The sequence below is a fragment of the Lissotriton helveticus genome, chromosome 1_1 (assembly GCF_964261635.1).
Source record: "Lissotriton helveticus chromosome 1_1, aLisHel1.1, whole genome shotgun sequence".
Lineage (NCBI taxonomy): Eukaryota > Metazoa > Chordata > Amphibia > Caudata > Salamandridae > Lissotriton > Lissotriton helveticus.
Genome location: NC_136057.1, coordinates 1460152499 through 1460170572, shown reverse-complemented (window position 1 = coordinate 1460170572; position 18074 = coordinate 1460152499). Strand labels below are relative to the sequence as shown.

Genomic DNA, 18074 nt, shown 5'->3' with positions numbered 1-18074 from the left:
TCACACCATTGGTCCTAAACACTAAAGAGGGACCTTTTACTCATCGACTATTCCACGCCATATTGGGAGAATGAGTGGAACGTAGCATTTATGACATGTTCGTTCTATATTCCTTGTTAGCCGGTTGTTATATCCAACAATTCTACATATCTTAGAAGGTGAGACTGCCTTAGTTATCCTATTTAGGGAACATATTATCACACAAGACATCTGAAAAAAGTTTACACTACAGCATCCTTAAAACCACCTTGGATACCGTTTTTTTTCAATATTGCTGCTGTCTGTGTACCATATTTGGGAATGGTAGCATACAATTCTGAATATATTTAGTACAAAAAAGTATAAGCTCCTATTCAAAGAACAGTACACATCAGATAAAAGCATTTGTAGTGCATAATTTCAAGTTCACATATCCATTGGAAGGTCCTGCATAAATACCAATGTGTCCATATAATCCGACAAGCAAATCAATACACATCAAGCTGCGTATAACCTAAAAATTCCACTATTACCCAAAGTGGTCAGAATAAAATAGCAGTAGCAGTAGCTAGAAATCCAACCCACAGAGCCCTGTGTATCAGATATATAGCCACATACTTGGCATCACAACTACAGAAAAAAGCAATCATCGCCTCCTAACTGCAAAGTTACAAATCAGTCGTCTATTGAAGTGAGGGCAACTACCAGGGTTTTGTAATGTTCCACTGGATTTTCTCATTTAACCCGTTTCTTACACTATCCATGGAGAAAATCCAGAAACATTCTCTTCTCTTGCGAACTATTTCCATGGGCGTTCCTACATGTCCCTTCACCTTTTCCACTATACACCACTTAATATCTTTTTCAGAGTGTTGCTTGGTGAGACAGTGTTGAACAAGGGGGGGGGGGCTTCAATCCTGCCATTGTGTAGCGCCGATTTATGCTCGCTGAATCTTACCCTAAATTCACGAGACGTTTTGCCTATGTAAACCAAGTTACACGGGCAGGTCAGACTATAGACAATATTCTGGCTACGACCGTTCGTCAAGTCCTTTCGTTTATAACTCTTTCCCTGATAGGCGAAACAATCTGTGACTAGAGCAGAATCACAGGCATGGCAGCATCCACATCTATGGTTTCCCATCACCATAGAAAGGCCTGTGATGGTGGATTGGCGCATCTCCTTGGTAACATTTGATATAGAATGTACAAGAATATCTCGTAAATTACGGTTTCTCCGGAAGGCCACCAAGGGTTGCTCCAATCTGGTACTCTCCTCATGTGTATTCAGAATTTTCCAATTCTTCTGAATAATGTTTTTTATTTTAAAATTGAGGGGAGAATGGTTAACTATGGGAGTGGCTGGCAGTGCTGGCTGTCAGCAGGAAAAAGGAGGGGAGATAGTGCGTTATAGACTCTTTGATGTTGTTCCTTAAGGCAGGAGGAGGTCATAAGATGCTTTCTTTTATTGGCCAGGATGCTACTTTGTACTGTAGATCCAGAGGCCTGAGGTTGCATTGGAGGACTGGGCGTTCCTTGGACTGTGGTGGGGCGAACGCCACTACCCCCTCTTCAGCTAGGAAATCCGGTATCCATCTTCTTGTTTGCTGTGCCTGCTGAAGTACAAAACCAACCGGCATTCTGGTCTGATGAACCTAGTCATCAGTGAGTTCAGTGAATATTATTATTATTATTATATGGTCAGAGCGTTCAGATTTCCTTATGTTCGCCATAGAGGGCACATAGTGAACAACTTACCCATATCACTCGTGTTGTTCCAAAGGCCATCCAGACTCTAATATGCTTCCCTCTGGCACAGGTTTGGTGGTGCACCGCGTTTCACTCTGATTCTGGCAGGCTGCAGCAACCTCACTTACCACCTCCCTCTGCCAAGAGTGCTTTCCATCCTGCTCATTGCTTCACCTGCGCCACTCTAGCCCAGGCTCTGTCTCCCACCAGAGCCATAGTCCAGGGTGTCTTACCATCATCAGCTCTCACTGTGAAGGGTTGAATATCCGATTCCTGCTGTTGCAGGGGCCTCCTGTCCTGTAGCCTCCGCCTACTGTCCATTTCTCTACCTCCTTTACTAAGCTCCAGTGTTCCACCATTGCCGGCCGATTGGATTAGAGATTTTTTTGGGGTGAGTCTTTGAGATTGAGATATATATATATATATATCTCAAACAGCCCAAAGGAGAGCACTCTTTCCACAGCTGGTGCTGGTGCAGAGAACGGGCTAGTCCTCTTAATATTTCTCGGTTGAAACGCGTAGGTGGTGGTCAGCGGTGGCTATCTGTACAGAATAAATCTATGAAATCATATATCCTGTCGGAGTGCGGTGTTTTCCCTGTTCGAGGAACCTTGGTGAGAAATATATATCTATATCCACCCAGTCCGCGTTAGATCAATAAGAAACGAAGTCCAAGCCACTTTCCTTGGTTCAGCGTGTGTTTTATTCACAGCAGCTCACTCAATGCGTTTCGGAGATCTATTCTCCTTGTTCACGAGTGGGAGTGTTGGGTTCAATAAAGTTTTATATACATGAAATGTGACAATTCACCACAGTGTAAAAATAAATAACAGACTCCCTGAATGTGTGCTTAGAGCAGGAGCTAGAAGCAGACTCTAGTTCTGTACTCCAGGAGTGAAGAAGATACTTTTAAAGCAACTTTTAAAGCAACCATGTAACATAATAATGTTAGCGCTGCACAATTCATTGTTTTATGTCACCAACATAAATAAAGCATTGGAAAAAACAATAATCAGTACATTTCATTAAGATACTGTTTTTACATTCCAAATGCAAATTCCTTGCTATGCGATATATACCGCCCAAGTGGGCTTTTAGGACAATTAAAAAAAAATATATAAAGTAAATGTAACAGAGGCAGTCGGTGTAAAATTGTCATAGATTAAGTATAAAATCTGTCGCTGTAATCTAGTCTACCGCTATCACAGCCCAAGTGGGCTAAAATCTTCTCTTTGACAGTGCAGATAGAGCGCAGCGACTATAAGACAACAAATCGGTCATTACTCGTGATTAAGGTGCAAAAAAAGTCCACATTCATTTCTCCAACACCCCGTGAGTTTCATTCCGTGCTGTGCCTCAAACTCTCCTACATTGGCTCATCAGGGACCTGTAATAAAGTGAAAGTAAAATAAGGTGAGTGCATATTATCTTTCATCCGTGGATTCTCCCATACACTACATACACGTTAAAAACCTTTCAGGAGCGAAAGTAGTAGCTGATTCAATTCTCTAATTGAAGCAAAATTGGTTAAGAGTACATATCTATCAGGTTACCCTAAATGTATGGCTAGCGCCTCATCACAATTATGGCCATTTGGTTGCAGTGTATGATATTTAATGATGAGTCTAGATTCAAGTAAATGTAAATATAAATGTAGTGTTGCTTGTATGGCGCACGTATCACCCCAGACATGGCATCAAGGTGCTGTAAGCATACCGCTGAGGAACCCTTCCTGGCCTCTCTCTGTGAATTGCCCACTCCTGGGCACCCCCAGGGTGAAAGCCAGGCATCCTAGCACTGTTGGGGCCGTTGTGGAGATTAAGCAAGCTATTGCCCAGAGTTGCAGCGTGGGACCCATGATTAAATTAGGCACGAGACAAGAATTATCAGGTCCGAGGAAATTGAGCCCAAGACCCGCCGAGGCGGGAATTGAACCCTGGTCCCGGGCCAGATCTCTGCATCTGGGTCTGCCGCTCTAACCATTGAGCCACAAGTCTCCTTAGCTCTTGAAGTCTATCACCTCCTCTTTCTCTTACTGGGACTTGATCGAGAATGCAGAAGCTAATGAGGCTGTTATTGCTTTTGTGGTGAGTGGCAAAATGTCTTCCTACGGGATATTGTCTGTCCAGATTTTTTATGGCTTAGGTGTTCTAGCACTCTCTTTTTGGCAGGATGGATCGTACTCCCTATGTAAAATTTGTTGCAGGGACATTTAAGTGCATATATTGCATACTCTGTGAGGCATGAGAAATGTTTCAAGATTCTAAATGGTTTACAGTATGACTTCTTTGGTAGTAGAGCTGTATTTACAGGCTTTACACCTACCACACACATAGAATCCTTGAATAGGGTTAATCTTTCTCGGTGTGGAGATAAGCGTACTGCAGATCATATCTTTCAATGACTTAGGTCTACGGTAAGTTATTTGGGGATATTCCTGAATGCCTTTGGCCACATCTTTGTCAGTTTTCAATACATCCCAAAATGTGTTAATGGCTCCCCTGACCTCTTCAGACTGAAGATTATAGTCAGTTGTGAATCTAGCTGTTTCTGCATTTGTAGCTACATCTTTATCATGTCTTTCCATGATCAGCTCACATATCTCTCTTTTGTCAACTGTTTCCAAAGCTGCTTCAATGCATTTCTTGCTATAGCCTCTTTGGTTAAATCTCTCACACATAATTTTTGTTTCACATTCAAAATACTCATTCTTAGTGCAATTTCTCTTAGCACGCAATAACTCTCCAACTTGGATGGAATTGATAAGGCTACTGGAGTGACAACTTTGTGCATGGAGGAGGCTGTTTCCAGCCGTGTCTTTTCTATACAACGTTGTGATAAGCTTATTGTTCCCTACCTTTACTCTCAGGTCTAGAAAGTCAATGGTTTCCCTTCCGATGTGACTTGTGAAAAAGGAAAATTACAAATCATGAGAGGAAGTACTGGCAGCTGGTTAACAAATTAAAAGATAATCACCAAATTATAGTAAGAAACTCTGACAAGGGAGGTAATTTGGTGTTATGGCCTCTACAAGATTATCTGGAGGAGGCATACAGTCAGCTGAATAACTTTGAATGCTACAGAAAAGTTGCAATGACTAGGTACAAGGAAACTCAGGAGACTTTGTTTGCACAGTTATTGGCTTGGAAAAGTGTTGGCCTGCTCAACTGGGAAGAATTCAAATATCTCAAGAAGGAACACCCAATTGTCCCGGTAATATACGTTATACCCAAGGTTCATAAAAATATGGACAAACCACCGGGACGTCCCATTATCGCAGCCTGCGATGGCTTGTTAGAAAACCTGTCAAGGTACATAGACTTCTTCTTGCAAGATTTTGTCAGAGGTTTGAAATCGTATGTACAGGATACGAGTGACTTTCTGAGAAAAATTCATAATATCAAGTGGAAGTCTACTTACTTACTGTTGGCACTTGATGTATCCAGCTTGTATACATGCATTAAGAACAAAGACGGTATGAGAGCAATTGAGTATTTTCGGTTGAATAGGCCTGTAATTTATTCACAACACTCCACTATGCTGCTCAAAATGTTATTATTCTGTTTGGAGAACAATTTTTTAGGTTTCGCTGGGGAACGGAGCGTAAGCTCCGCCTCCAGAGAAATCTAGTTTCTAGTAAGGGTGCCTTGAATACGCCCCTCTATTTCATTGGCTAGCTCCATAAATGGAGGCTAGCCATTGGAACAGAGAGGCGTCCGTCATGGCCGGACCAGATTCGGGGGCGTTCCCGAGAATCTTTGGCTTTTGGCTACGTCATGCTACGTCAGCCAAAAGCCGGGAACGCCCCCGAATCTGGTCCGGCCGGGCCGTGCTTGCTGCTGTCCTGCCTTCCTCAAGTTATGTCAATAGTATTCTAATTCCCTGTAAAAAATCAATCCTGTTTGAAATAAATCTGTATGTAACACGTAATGACTGACCCGACTGAGTAATGACTTTCAGGCGATACCGCGGTGTGTGCTCAGTTCGTCTCGTATTGTTGGATTGTGGCAACTAAAGACAAATATATCATTACCTCTAATGACGCTGTTTCAAAAAGAGAAAAGAATATACGTCTAACTGCTCAAGATTAAATCAAATTTATAGCGCGGTTCTTACCTAAGTTCTTGTTTAACGCTAGTTCAAGATAGTGTTCAAAACCTCCGAAGTTTACTCTCAATCTTCTAGCTGTAAGGTGACGCGGAGAGTTACCATACGATATTAAAAGAGTGCCGGTAATAGAAAAGGAGGAAGGACAATGTGAACGACGGTCCTGTGTTTGTCGGTGTTATATTGTTCCCGTATTCCAAAAAATGTTGTTAATTAAAAGAAAATGATATAAAAGTTTCGTTCACTCTAAATCTATATTCGAGCAGAAAAGAAAACGCAATAAATGCTACACGGTGCTAGGAAGTTAAACAAGTCTGTTAAGACATAACATCATCTACGCGATGTATTATGGGAAATGTAGTTTCCCATAGAAGCCGTACTTTCCTGAGATAAATAATGTCATGCTGCCTGTAGGAACGATCACCTAGAACGTAGACAACCGTGTGATGTGTTGTAGAGTACCTATACTTGCTAGTATAAGCCATTGCCATAAATGTGCTCAACAGTCTTCTGTTCAAAGTTGCGACACCTAAGTGAGTTAAATGTCATCTGATATTATCTGAAGTTGTAGATATAATGATCACTCTCGAGGCGTGAATATGTTGATGAATGTATCACAATGTTACGATAAACATACAGTGTTGGAATATCCGTTAACAATGTATCCAATATTAACATCAGACATTGTATATCACTTCCAATAACATAGTCATCCTGTATAGAGCAATTCATTGTATGTCAGTACTACACTGCAATCATCCTATACATGTCGTCATATATCTAAAATACACAAAACCATCCTATCTGGCAGATATATTCCATCTTGATGCAATGTTCTCATATCGTGCCTATATAAACAAATGTTGAACATATATAGATACATTTATAGGTGCAAACTACATGTGAAGTTTTTTTTTTAAAATGCACTTATGGACAACTGATGTCATCAGTGTGCGAAGTCATTTTTATATTAACTTTCATTAGCAATGTCATATCAGTTCAGCTGTACAGAAGCCCCTCGGAAGAGACCAGAACACTTCTCCATCTGTAACAGCCTGAGACACGGCTCTCTAATAGCATCACCGTGGGGAGAGGGGTGCACGAATGCTTCTAAATTCATATTTATAAATGAATACTGCTAATAAATAGCGCTCAACTCAGTGCTGTCATCACATTTATAAAAGTGAAACACTCCCGACTTACAAAGATGCACGCTTTTGAAATGTTAAAGTCTTTATCCTATGCTAACATTACTTTTCTGCACGATTTACGTACCAAATATTTTCAGGGCCCGCGTCAAGCTCAGGCTCTTCGAGTCAAGCCAGACCATCGGCTCGGCTCTCCCTCCTAATTTGTTGGCTCACCCACCTCTACAAAATACAGAAGTACAAAAACTTGCTGACCCAGCAGTTCGAGGGTACCAGGGAACACCATCGGAGGAGAGGGGGGGGGGTTGCTGCCTCAGGAGCTCACACTGTTAGTTGTGGTTTTAAGGCCCGATGTAACTCTCCGTTCTCTTATCGTTCCCCTTGCAAAAGTAGATGGCCGTTCGTATTATAGAACCGATTATTGCATTTAGAACGATTAGAATGGGAAGATAAAAAAAGTGTGAGGAAGATGTAAAATGGGATGCTCTTCACTTTATTGAAAGGGGTGGGGGATATCATGCGAAATGTCCAGATTATTAAACTGCTTGTAAAACGTAACATTGTTTAGCCAATCGCGTGGGGGAAACTGCTGTTAAATGCATTGCTTTAGGTACTGCTTTTCAAACTCTTGGTGGAAATGCCAAGCTCGCACAGCTGACAAGGAAGTCTTTACATTTTTCATGTTTGTCCCTTGAGATGTGCAACATTGAAATGTCACCACTGGGAGCAGACACCTGGGAGGGGGTTTGGGGAGTGGGTGTCGGTTGGGAGGGAGCTTGTGGGAGATGAGGAGTTTCACTATAGGGGGCATTAAGTTGTTAAATACGGTCAGTTTTATTCATGTTCAGGGCCATGACAGTAGGTGTATTATCCTCCACGCCGCCCACTATCCAGACACCCACACACCTTTAGCAAAAATGTATTTGTATATACGTTTTTTATTGAAGCATAGCTGCCGTATTCATTAATTAAGGGGCATGTTACGTGCAGATGCCAGTAGATGGCGTCAGGATGCCATGTTTTTCTCTTTCTCTGGAGTGCATTTTCTTTTTAGGTTTCGCTGGGGAACGGAGCGTAAGCTCCGCCTCCAGAGAAATCTGTAGTTTCTAGTAAGGGTGCCTTGAATACGCCCCTCTATTTCATTGGCTAGCTCCATAAATGGAGGCTAGCCATTGGAACAGAGAGGCGTCCGTCATGGCCGGACCAGATTCGGGGGCGTTCCCGAGAATCTTTGGCTTTTGGCTACGTCATGCTACGTCAGCCAAAAGCCGGGAACGCCCCCGAATCTGGTCCGGCCGGGCCGTGCTTGCTGCTGTCCTGCCTTCCTCCGTGTCCCTCCTCCCGCCGTCCCCCCTCCCCTCGCTGTCCTGTGCACGTTTCCCGTCTCCCTCCCGCCGTCCGTGTCCTCTCCCGCCGTTCGTGTCCTCTCCCGCCCCCCCCCCTGTCCTCGTAGGTGCTTGTTGTCTTGTAGTTTCACTTTAAGTAACTAAGGCCTAAAAAATTCCAGGAGGCGACCTCTAAGCTCAGTTCATTGTAAATTTGCCCTGTCACGCATCAGGCGGTGACATCCGCCAACCTTTAAATGCACTTTTGGCAGAGGCAGAGCACACACATGCCACAAGCCTGGGCTGTATCGTGTTGTGAGTTGCAAGGCACCCTTTTGCCTGGAAAGGCTTCTACCCACCAGAACTGGGGTCCCGATTGGATGATTCGTTTTGCCCGAGCACAGGAGGAGGCGTGGCCGAACCTCGCTGACCGCTCGCCTGTACTGCAGCAGGACCTGCAGCACGAGCCCTCTTCAGCTGTGAACCCTGCCACCATGAGCGCGCGCCCGGCTTTCATAGCGGCAGAAGTCGTCGAGGAGTTTTTAAGATTTCCTGAACTCATCCAGCAGCTGGAGAGAGCCCTTGCCAACTTCTCCCGTGGCGCTGAAGGGGGAGTTGTCCAGCCGCTGCGGACCATCGTTCCAGTTGCAAAGTACAGCGGGTAAGAGTGCCTTACTACTAGTGCAGAGATTCTGGGCGCTGCACCAGCCGAGAGACGGGGAGATGCGTGAACTGCCTCGTTATTTCTGCCTTAAACAGTCATGATGCTTCTGCAGTACATATGCAAGGTCAGTTAACAATGTCCTTTCACTGACCCGAACATTCCGGGACTTTGGAGTCCGTTCTTGGTAAATTAAAAAGATAAGAGATGCGTCAATGGGCAGAATGCAAATTGTCGTCCTGTAAAGCAGAGGTGGCCAAAGGCATTAGTCACATTCATAAGAGCGTGCGAGCCTCCTGGCGTCCATTTCGTAGGGTTGAGATCGGAACTCTTCACCCACATCATTAATTAAGTTATTCACACAGACATATGTTCCCCATCCTCAGAACAAATGATCTTAAAATATGTGAATATTTCTATTTATTTAATTCTTTTTTTGCAAAGATCTCACTCGTTTAGAAAGTAACTTTCACTTTGAATTCAACAGAGCCTATATATAGGCTTTTTTTATGGGCAGACGGACCCTCTCTCCTATAAACTATAGGGCGGAATGTGCGCGACCATCTGCTTTATTGTATTTTCTCAGACAACTTTGCCGACTCTGGTAAGTGCAACGAAATTGCGTGGTAATTTGTAGTCCCTGTCGGGGATGCAGAAATATTATAAAAAGGTGGTAGTTTAACCTGGAAAGCGTGACACTTGACAGGGCTGCACAAGGCAATCCGAGTAAATCCAGGGTCTTGCTTCATCCCAAGAGTGAATAGAACCACGGCCCGGCCAGTGAAGGAATTAGCAGCTACGCATACAACAGTTAATATAAAAGAACCTATGCTCAGCTCTCACAGTTAATTCGTTGGCTCGCCCACCTCCATTGTTATTTAATTATCATTGGATTTTGAGTGACATCCTGGAACGTTCTCTCTCTCCAAACAATCCTCCTTCCTCTAACTCCTATCGCCGCTTTAAAAGAGCAGAACTGCCGTTGCCCTTTTAAGAAAGAGTGTTGTCGCTGTGAGGAAGTTCGGAGAGCAGAGCATTGTGTGTTTTGGGTGTGGAGTTTAGAAGAGAGATGAGGAAGAAGTAAGTGAGAGTAAAGAGAAGAGCCCCTTTCGAAATATTAAGTGAAACATTCTTTGACGACCGGGAGTCCTTAAACAGTGGAGAAGATACGGGCTCGGATCTGTCCAATAAGACTTGTACCTGCAGAGAGAGAATGTGTGAAGTGAAGTACTAGGAAGTACATTTCCAATTATTATACTGAACGTTGCAGGCCAAGCTGGGGGCTGAGTAAGACTTACGAGTTACTGGTTGAATTCTGCTCTGCCCAGCTGTGACTATCCCTGCTCCGAGACCGCCGTTCGTAGGGTATCATCAGACAAAGGGCTTCCCTGACATCCTGTTTGTGCATTATTTTGAACCGTAACCACAGACCACAAAGTGAATTGATAGAGCTTAAAAATGAGGTGAGTACATCAACCGTTCGTGTGCAGTGCACTGGTGCCCTGTGTAAATTCACTTCCTCATTTACTTACATCTTTTTTTCACGGACTTTAATCATCCGCTTCAGATGCAGCCTGCCCTGTGTACTGAGTGGATGCTTCATACCTAGTTCCCCTATGTCAGTCACGGGAGCCCTGGAGAATGCACCCAGGCTACGTGGAGCAGAAATGACGGGGTGTTTTAACTCACAGGCGGCCTCTCTCTCCACATAAGCACACTCCAGGCAGTCCCCTCTCCTCGGTATTTGATAAAATTGAGTGCAGAGTGTGAGTGCAGAGTGCAAAGTGAGTGTGCAGAGTGCAAAGTGAGTGTGCAGAGTGCAAAGTGAGTGTGCAGAGTGCAAAGTGAGTGTGCAGAGTGCAAAGTGAGTGTGCAGAGTGCAAAGTGAGTGTGCAGAGTGCAAAGTGAGTGTGCAGAGTGCAAAGTGAGTGTGCAGAGTGCATAGTGAGTGTGCAGAGTAGTGAGTGAGCAGAGTAGTGAGTGAGCAGAGTAGTGAGTGAGCAGAGTAGTGAGTGAGCAGAGTAGTGAGTGAGCAGAGTAGTGAGTGCAGAGTGCATAGGGAGTGCAGAGTGCAGAGTGGAGAGGGAGTGCATAGGGAGTGGAGAGTGCAGAGGGAGTGGAGAGTGCAGAGGGAGTGGAGAGTGCAGAGGGAGTGGAGAGTGCAGAGGGAGTGGAGAGTGGAGAGTGCAGAGGGAGTGGAGAGTGGAGAGTGCAGAGGGAGTGGAGAGTGCAGAGGGAGTGGAGAGTGCTAGAGAGTGCAGAGTGACTGCAGAGATTAAGCTAATGGCAATGTAAATGACAATGCCATTTATTTATCTGTTTTCAAAACCAACACATAAATACAAATTTTGTCATTTACAATGCCAATAACTCTAACTTTTCCAAAGGCGAAACCATTGCATTGTAAATGCTTGTTCTTATTTGACGGTAAGATGTTCCAGCAGACTCAGGGAGTTACCATGGGAGCCAGCTTCTCCCCCAGTTATGCCTGTTTATTTATGGGCTGGTGGGAGGAGCCGGTCCTCAGGCAACAACATGAGCAGGTTACAACAGGAGTGTTGTAACCTGGCTACGCTTCATTGATGATTTGTTTATAGTGTGGGATGGAGACTATGAAAGTGCTACTGATTTTATTGACACATTGAATAACAATCAAGTTAATCTACATTTTACAGCAGATATAAGTAATGAAGTGGTTACATTCCTAGACGTAAAAGTCCAGGTTTACAACAGTGAATTGGTGACTACCCTCGATCAAAAGCCTTAAGCGGGCAATACACTCCTGCATGCCTCCAGCGCTCATCTGTCACACCTAATCAAGAGCATCCTGTATGGGGAGATGCTCCGCATTCGACGGATATGCAGTAGAGAGGAGGATTGCAATGATAAACAAAGAGAGTGCAGAAGCAGGTTTCTGGATAGAGGATACGACTCAGATGTTATTGAGTCAGCGATTATTAAATCTAACTCGCGGGCCAGACAGGATCTGTTGAAGTACAGGGACAAACAGAGCAGCTCGGATCCACAGAAAGAACCCATAAGACTAATCCTTGGCTTTTCACGGCAAGAGAAACCGATCAGGGAGATAGTCAGAAAGAACAGGCCTATAGTTAAGGGTGACTCAGTAATAGGGGTGTCACTGCCCAACAAACCGTCAGTGACTTTCCGCAAAACAAACAGCATGGGTACATCATTGGTCAGGAGCAACATTGGGACAAAAGGAAAGGGCTCTTGGCTTATGGCAAGGAAGGGGTTCTTTAAGTGTTCTGTTTGTAAGGCCTACCAGTATGGTACGAACACCACAAGCTACACTACAGCATTTGGTCCCATACAAGGCCGAATTGGTCAACACCTCACATGCAAATCTGATTTTGCAGTTTATGTGCTTACTTGTAGCTGCAATTTAAAATATATTGGCAGCACAAGATTACAGGCACATAAAAATTCTTCAACACATCCGCGCTATTAGCAACAATGATGAAAATTACCCAGTTGCCAGGCATTTTAAACTGTGCCATAATAGCTGTCCGGAACATCTGAAATACTACGTGATTGAGGTTATACCACCACAAAAAAGAGGAGGTGACAGGGAGTCTAAATTAAGGAGATTAGAGACCACTTATATCCTGCAATTTGACTCTAAACACCCGAATGGGTTGAATACCACGGAAGACTTATATACTTTTTTATAAGACTGTAGATTACTCAGCCATGTGGGGATGTGAGCAATGTTTATTGATTCCGTATGATGTACTACATATGAATTATAGAATCATTTATGTTGCAATACAGAAGTTCATTTAATCCACCTGATGTGATGTTTTAACTTATGTAAAGGAACTTTTAGGATAATGTTATTTATATATTTATAGTATTAAGGATTGATTTTAGAAATCATTAATGAGAAAGTATCATTTTATACTTCTGGTTATTTAGAGTGATGATTTTTATTGTAGGATCAACCTGTAACATGAATGTATTTATTGCTAATCCTGAGCGACTTTGCACGTTAGAATTTCACAGCGAATTTTGCATAATAATGATAGTCACCTTGCTGATCGCTAAAAAAGTTTAGTGTTTTTAAATTTAGATTCATTTATTGTATTAGAAACAAACTGCACTGTTTTTTTTTATTTATACACTTGGATTAATTTTAGGGTTTGGACATAGTTGTGAACACGAGTATATTTTGCATTTATGCTGATATTTCAATGTGATATATTAAATTTCACAATAAGATTCCTCATATAATATTTGGACGAATGTAGAAGCTTTGAGGTCACAATCTATACATTACGTTTTAATATTTGACCTACATTAAGCATTTGTACTTGGAGGATGTCTTCTATGTCTATGTAATGGTTGCACTGCACTAGCACTTTAAATAGCGAGAGAAAATGCCATTGAGATGTCATGTGATCAAGGGATGGATCTCCCGAAACGCGTTATGGCGGCACTGGCGAAATAAAGATTCTGCACTTTAAAATCGGGTCCACGCTCGTCTGTTTTTATACAGAAGAAGTGAAGGCGGGTATTGGAGTGATATATATATATCAATCAATTTTCAAAAATGTGTAGGCTATCCGCTTTATTATATGGAGAAATAAAGGAGGTGTTTACACTGTATGCAGATTCCCTAGTTCCTTTACGGCCTTATAATTACCTGTAATTCAGTGCTGCTGGTATCCAGGACGATACGAAACACATTGAAAAATTGAACATATGTGTGAATATATATGGTATAGATAGTCAAGGTATATAAATGTGGAGTTAAAAATAGTAAATGTATACTTTCTCAATATTCTGGTCCTCAATATTTTGGCCACACAATTTTGTTTCCTCAATATTTTAACATATATATTTGAGGACATGACATTCTGGTAAGATACAAGCATTTTTAGCAGGTCTATCAATGCTCTGTGAAGTGCTCCTGATGGGAGATATGGCAGCTTAGAGCATGTCTGGTGTCTTGGTGACAAAGACCTGACCAATGATGTGAGGTAATTAAGTTGCTCATAATAATGTTGCAGAACGTGAGGTGATACCCATGATGGTGATGTCTGTAACATTGTTATGAACAGAGATAGAAAGCAAATAGAAGTGAAAGGGGTTTGGGTTCAGCCCTATTATTCCCCACCACAGTCCCTGGTGACGGAAACCCTTGAAGATGTTGCTGTGAAATAAAGGCTAAACATCGGTCCACTAGGCTATATATTAAGGGAATAGTTTATGCAATGTCAAATACAAAATGCAATGTGAAGCCATCGTTAAACTATTTTAGCATATCTATTTTGTAATATACATCTCTACAGGTTATGAAAGGGATATGGGGAGCCGTTGACAGACAAATGAAAATCTCCTTCTCAATGTAGCTGTAAATGCAAAGCATTGACCATACTGTTCCCTCATTTCATATCTATTTATTGATTTGTTTACAGGGCTTCTGTGGTAACCAAATACAGACATCTAACACGTAAAGTAATTTCAGAGAGGGCTGGATACATGTGTGCCTCTTTCACAGGTTTACTATGATTGATATCCCTCTCAGTGAGGGATGGGGTGAATGAGCGGTCTTGCTCAGGGATGCTCATGGGGAGAAGTGATATCACTCTTATTGGGTTGCTGGTGATATTTATCTGTCAAGGAATGGTAGAGGTATTGATACTTCTCTGAGGGGGTATGGCAGTGATTGCTATCTCAGGGGATTAGAGGATGTTTGAGTTCTCTTTCACAACAATTCATTTGTGAATGAGAGGAGGTTTGATTACTCTTTTAGAAAGGTTAGATGATGAATGATAGCTCTTTTAGGACAATTGTGTGAATTATAATTATCTTATAGGGATGTGTGGTGAGGATTGATATTTCTTCCCTGATGATTTTATAGTGATAGTATCTCAGAGAGGGGGCTAGTAATGGTTAATATCTCTCAGAGACGTTATAGACAGTATATCTCCCAATAAGATGCGAAATTGTTTATCTTTTGTCTCATGGTGATTTGGTAGGAATTGATATCTCTATATTGTCAGTTTGGGTAACAGACACCTTATGGCAGTTTAGTTGTTAATGACTTCTCAAGGAAGTCAGGTGGAGCTTTTTATCTCTTTTAAGGTGTTTTGCTGCTGAGTGCTACCATGGAGGGGTCCCATGGTGGTTGATACCTAAAGAAGGTCTTTTGATTACTGTTAGAAATGGCATGTCTGGTTGGCAAGTGCCAAAGCCAGGCAGAAACCACCACTCTAGTCAGGGCAAGGGAGTTACACGCTGAAGATAACTCCTGCTCACCCCCTTGGTAGCTTGGCACGAGCAGTCAGGCTTATCCAGAGGCAATGTGTAAAGTGTTTGCACAACACACTCACACAGCAGCAACACAGTAGGTACACCACAAAAGAAACTCCACACAAGGTCATATAAAAAAATAGCCTTTGCATTACTAATAAACACATTAGATCACAATCACAAATATACACTGTGCCAACTGGCACTAGGTAGTACTTTACAGGGATTATATACACAGGACCGGACAGGGCCAATCGAGCCACTGTCAGAACCATTATAATATACAAGTAGGGAAAATAAAAACAACCCGTACCTACTGGCATTTGTACCCTCAGCATATGCATGTTATACATCCATTATAGCATGACATAGGGTAGCACATTATGCAAACACCATAATCCCCTCAGGCCCACTTTAGGTCTAAACATAACAATAGGGTATGCATAGACATCATCAGCATAGTGTACCCACATCCCCACTTTCAGAGGGCACCACATAACATAATCAATGTACAAATCTTGCAGGGCACCTTAGCATAAACACATTGTGCAGAGCATTTTAGGCATACACCTTAATCATTACCTCAGGCCCCACCTTAGGCCTAACCATGACTGCACCCTAGGCAACCATCTCCCTCCGAGCCCACTGGCCCCAATCGACAGGCGCACCGCCTCGGCCTTCACCACTTTGACTGCGTGGTGGTTTTGAGGATGTTCCTTCCCTCAAGGCTCAGGGCCTCCGTAGAGGTTACCCTGCTATCAGGTTCCAAGAACAAGAATACCCCTGGAGATGGAGAGACCTCCCTCAGCCTCGTTTCTACCAGTCAGTGTCCTCAAGCGGGGCCCTCTCCTGGGCTCGCCCCGCAATGTCACCTGAATGCCACAATTGCCGGAAACAAAAAGGCCGGTCAAGGGCCTTTGTTGCGGCATCTCTCCCTCTGCAGGAATAACCCTGTTGCTGCCTCCGCACCCGAATGAGGTGTGGCTTATGGCCCCCAAAGCGGCCGCCTGCTACCCTGCGGCGCGCTGCCTCCGTATCAAACAAGCATTAGAAATGCAATCGGGCTCGGATTTATTTGAGTTTGAGCTAATGGCATTGTAAATGCCAATGTATTGTTGCTATGTGTTATGGAGTGTGTTCATGTGGTGTGTACTGCCAGTAATCTCCTTGTGAGTGTGCGAATATTGCACCACTTGCCTGTGATGTCCTTCTTGTGAGTGTAAGAAGCTTGCACTGCTGCTGCCTGTGATGTCGTTCTTGTGAGTGGGAGAAGATTGCACCTCAGCTGCCTGTGGTCTCCTTGTGAGTCTATGCACTGTCATCGCTAGCCTGTAGATATGCACTGTCATTGCTAGCCTGTAGATATGCATTGGCGTCACTAGCCTGTGGGTATGCACCGTCATCGCTAGCCTGTAGATATGCACTGTCATCGCTAGCCTGTAGATATGCGCTGTCATTGCTATCCTGTAGATATGCGCTGTCGTTGCTAGCCTGTAGATATGCATTATCATAGCTAGCCTGTAGATATGCACTGTCATCGCTAGCCTGTAGATATGCACTGTCATTGCTAGCCTGTAGATATGCATTGGCTTCACTAGCTTGTTGATATGCACCGTCATCGCTAGCCTGTAGATATGCACTGTCATTGCTAACCTGTAAATATGCATTTGCTTCACTAGCCTGTAGTTATGCACTGTCATCGCTAGCCTGTAGATATGCGCTGTCATCGCTAGCCTGTAGATATGCGCTGTCATCGCTAGCCTGTAGATATGCTCTGTCATCGCTATCCTGTAGATATGCACTGTCATCGCTAGCCTAGCTAGATATGCATTGGCTTCACTAGCCTGTAGGTATGCACCGTCATCGCTAGCCTGTAGATATGCACTGTCATCGCTAGCCTGTAGATATGCGCTGTCATTGCTATCCTGTAGATATGCGCTGTCGTCGCTAGCCTGTAGATATGCATTATCATCGCTAGCCTGTAGATATGCACTGTCATCGCTAGCCTGTAGATATGCTCGGTCATCGCTAGCATGTAGATATGCACTGTCATCGCTAGCCTGTAGATATGCATTGGCTTCACTAGCCTGTAGATATGCACCGTCATCGCTAGTCAGTAGATATGCCATGTCATCGCTAACCAGTAGATATGCATTGGCTTCACTAGCCTGCAGTTATGCACTGTCATCGCTAGCCTGTAGATATGCGCTGTCATCGCTAGCCTGTAGATATGCTCTGTCATCGCTAGCCTGTAGATATGCTCTGTCATCGCTAGCCTGTAGATATGCATTGGCTTCACTAGCATGTAGATATGCACTGTCATCGCTAGCCTGTAGATATGCTCTGTCATCGCTAGCCTGTAGATATGCACTGTTATCGCTAGCCTGTAGATATGCATTGGCTTCGCTAGCCTGTAGATATGCATTGGCTTCGCTAGCCTGTAGATATGCATTGGCTTCGCTAGCCTGTAGATATGCACTGTCATCGCTAGCCTGTAGATATGCTCTGTCATCGCTAGCCTGTAGATATGCATTGGCTTCACTAGCCTGTAGTTATGCACTGTCATCGCTAGCCTGTAGATATGCTCTGTCATCGCTAGCCTGTAGATATGCACTGTCATCGCTAGCCTGTAGATATGCTCTGTCATCGCTAGCCTGTAGATATGCACTGTCATCGCTAGCCTGTAGATATGCACTGTCATCGCTAGCCTGTAGATATGCACTGTCATCGCTAGCCTGTAGATATGCTCTGTCATTGCTAGCCTGTACATATGCATTGTCATCGCTAGCCTGTAGATATGCACTGTCATCGCTAGCCTGTAGATATGCA

At 43.5% G+C, this 18074-nt stretch overlaps 1 protein-coding gene across 1 annotated transcript in view; it reads left to right on the top strand.

Moving 5' to 3' along the window:
* The window catches only part of VAV1 (vav guanine nucleotide exchange factor 1), a 650161-nt gene that overhangs the window by 145729 nt on the left and 486358 nt on the right, over positions 1-18074 (top strand). The gene's annotated exons all lie outside the window — the stretch shown is intronic.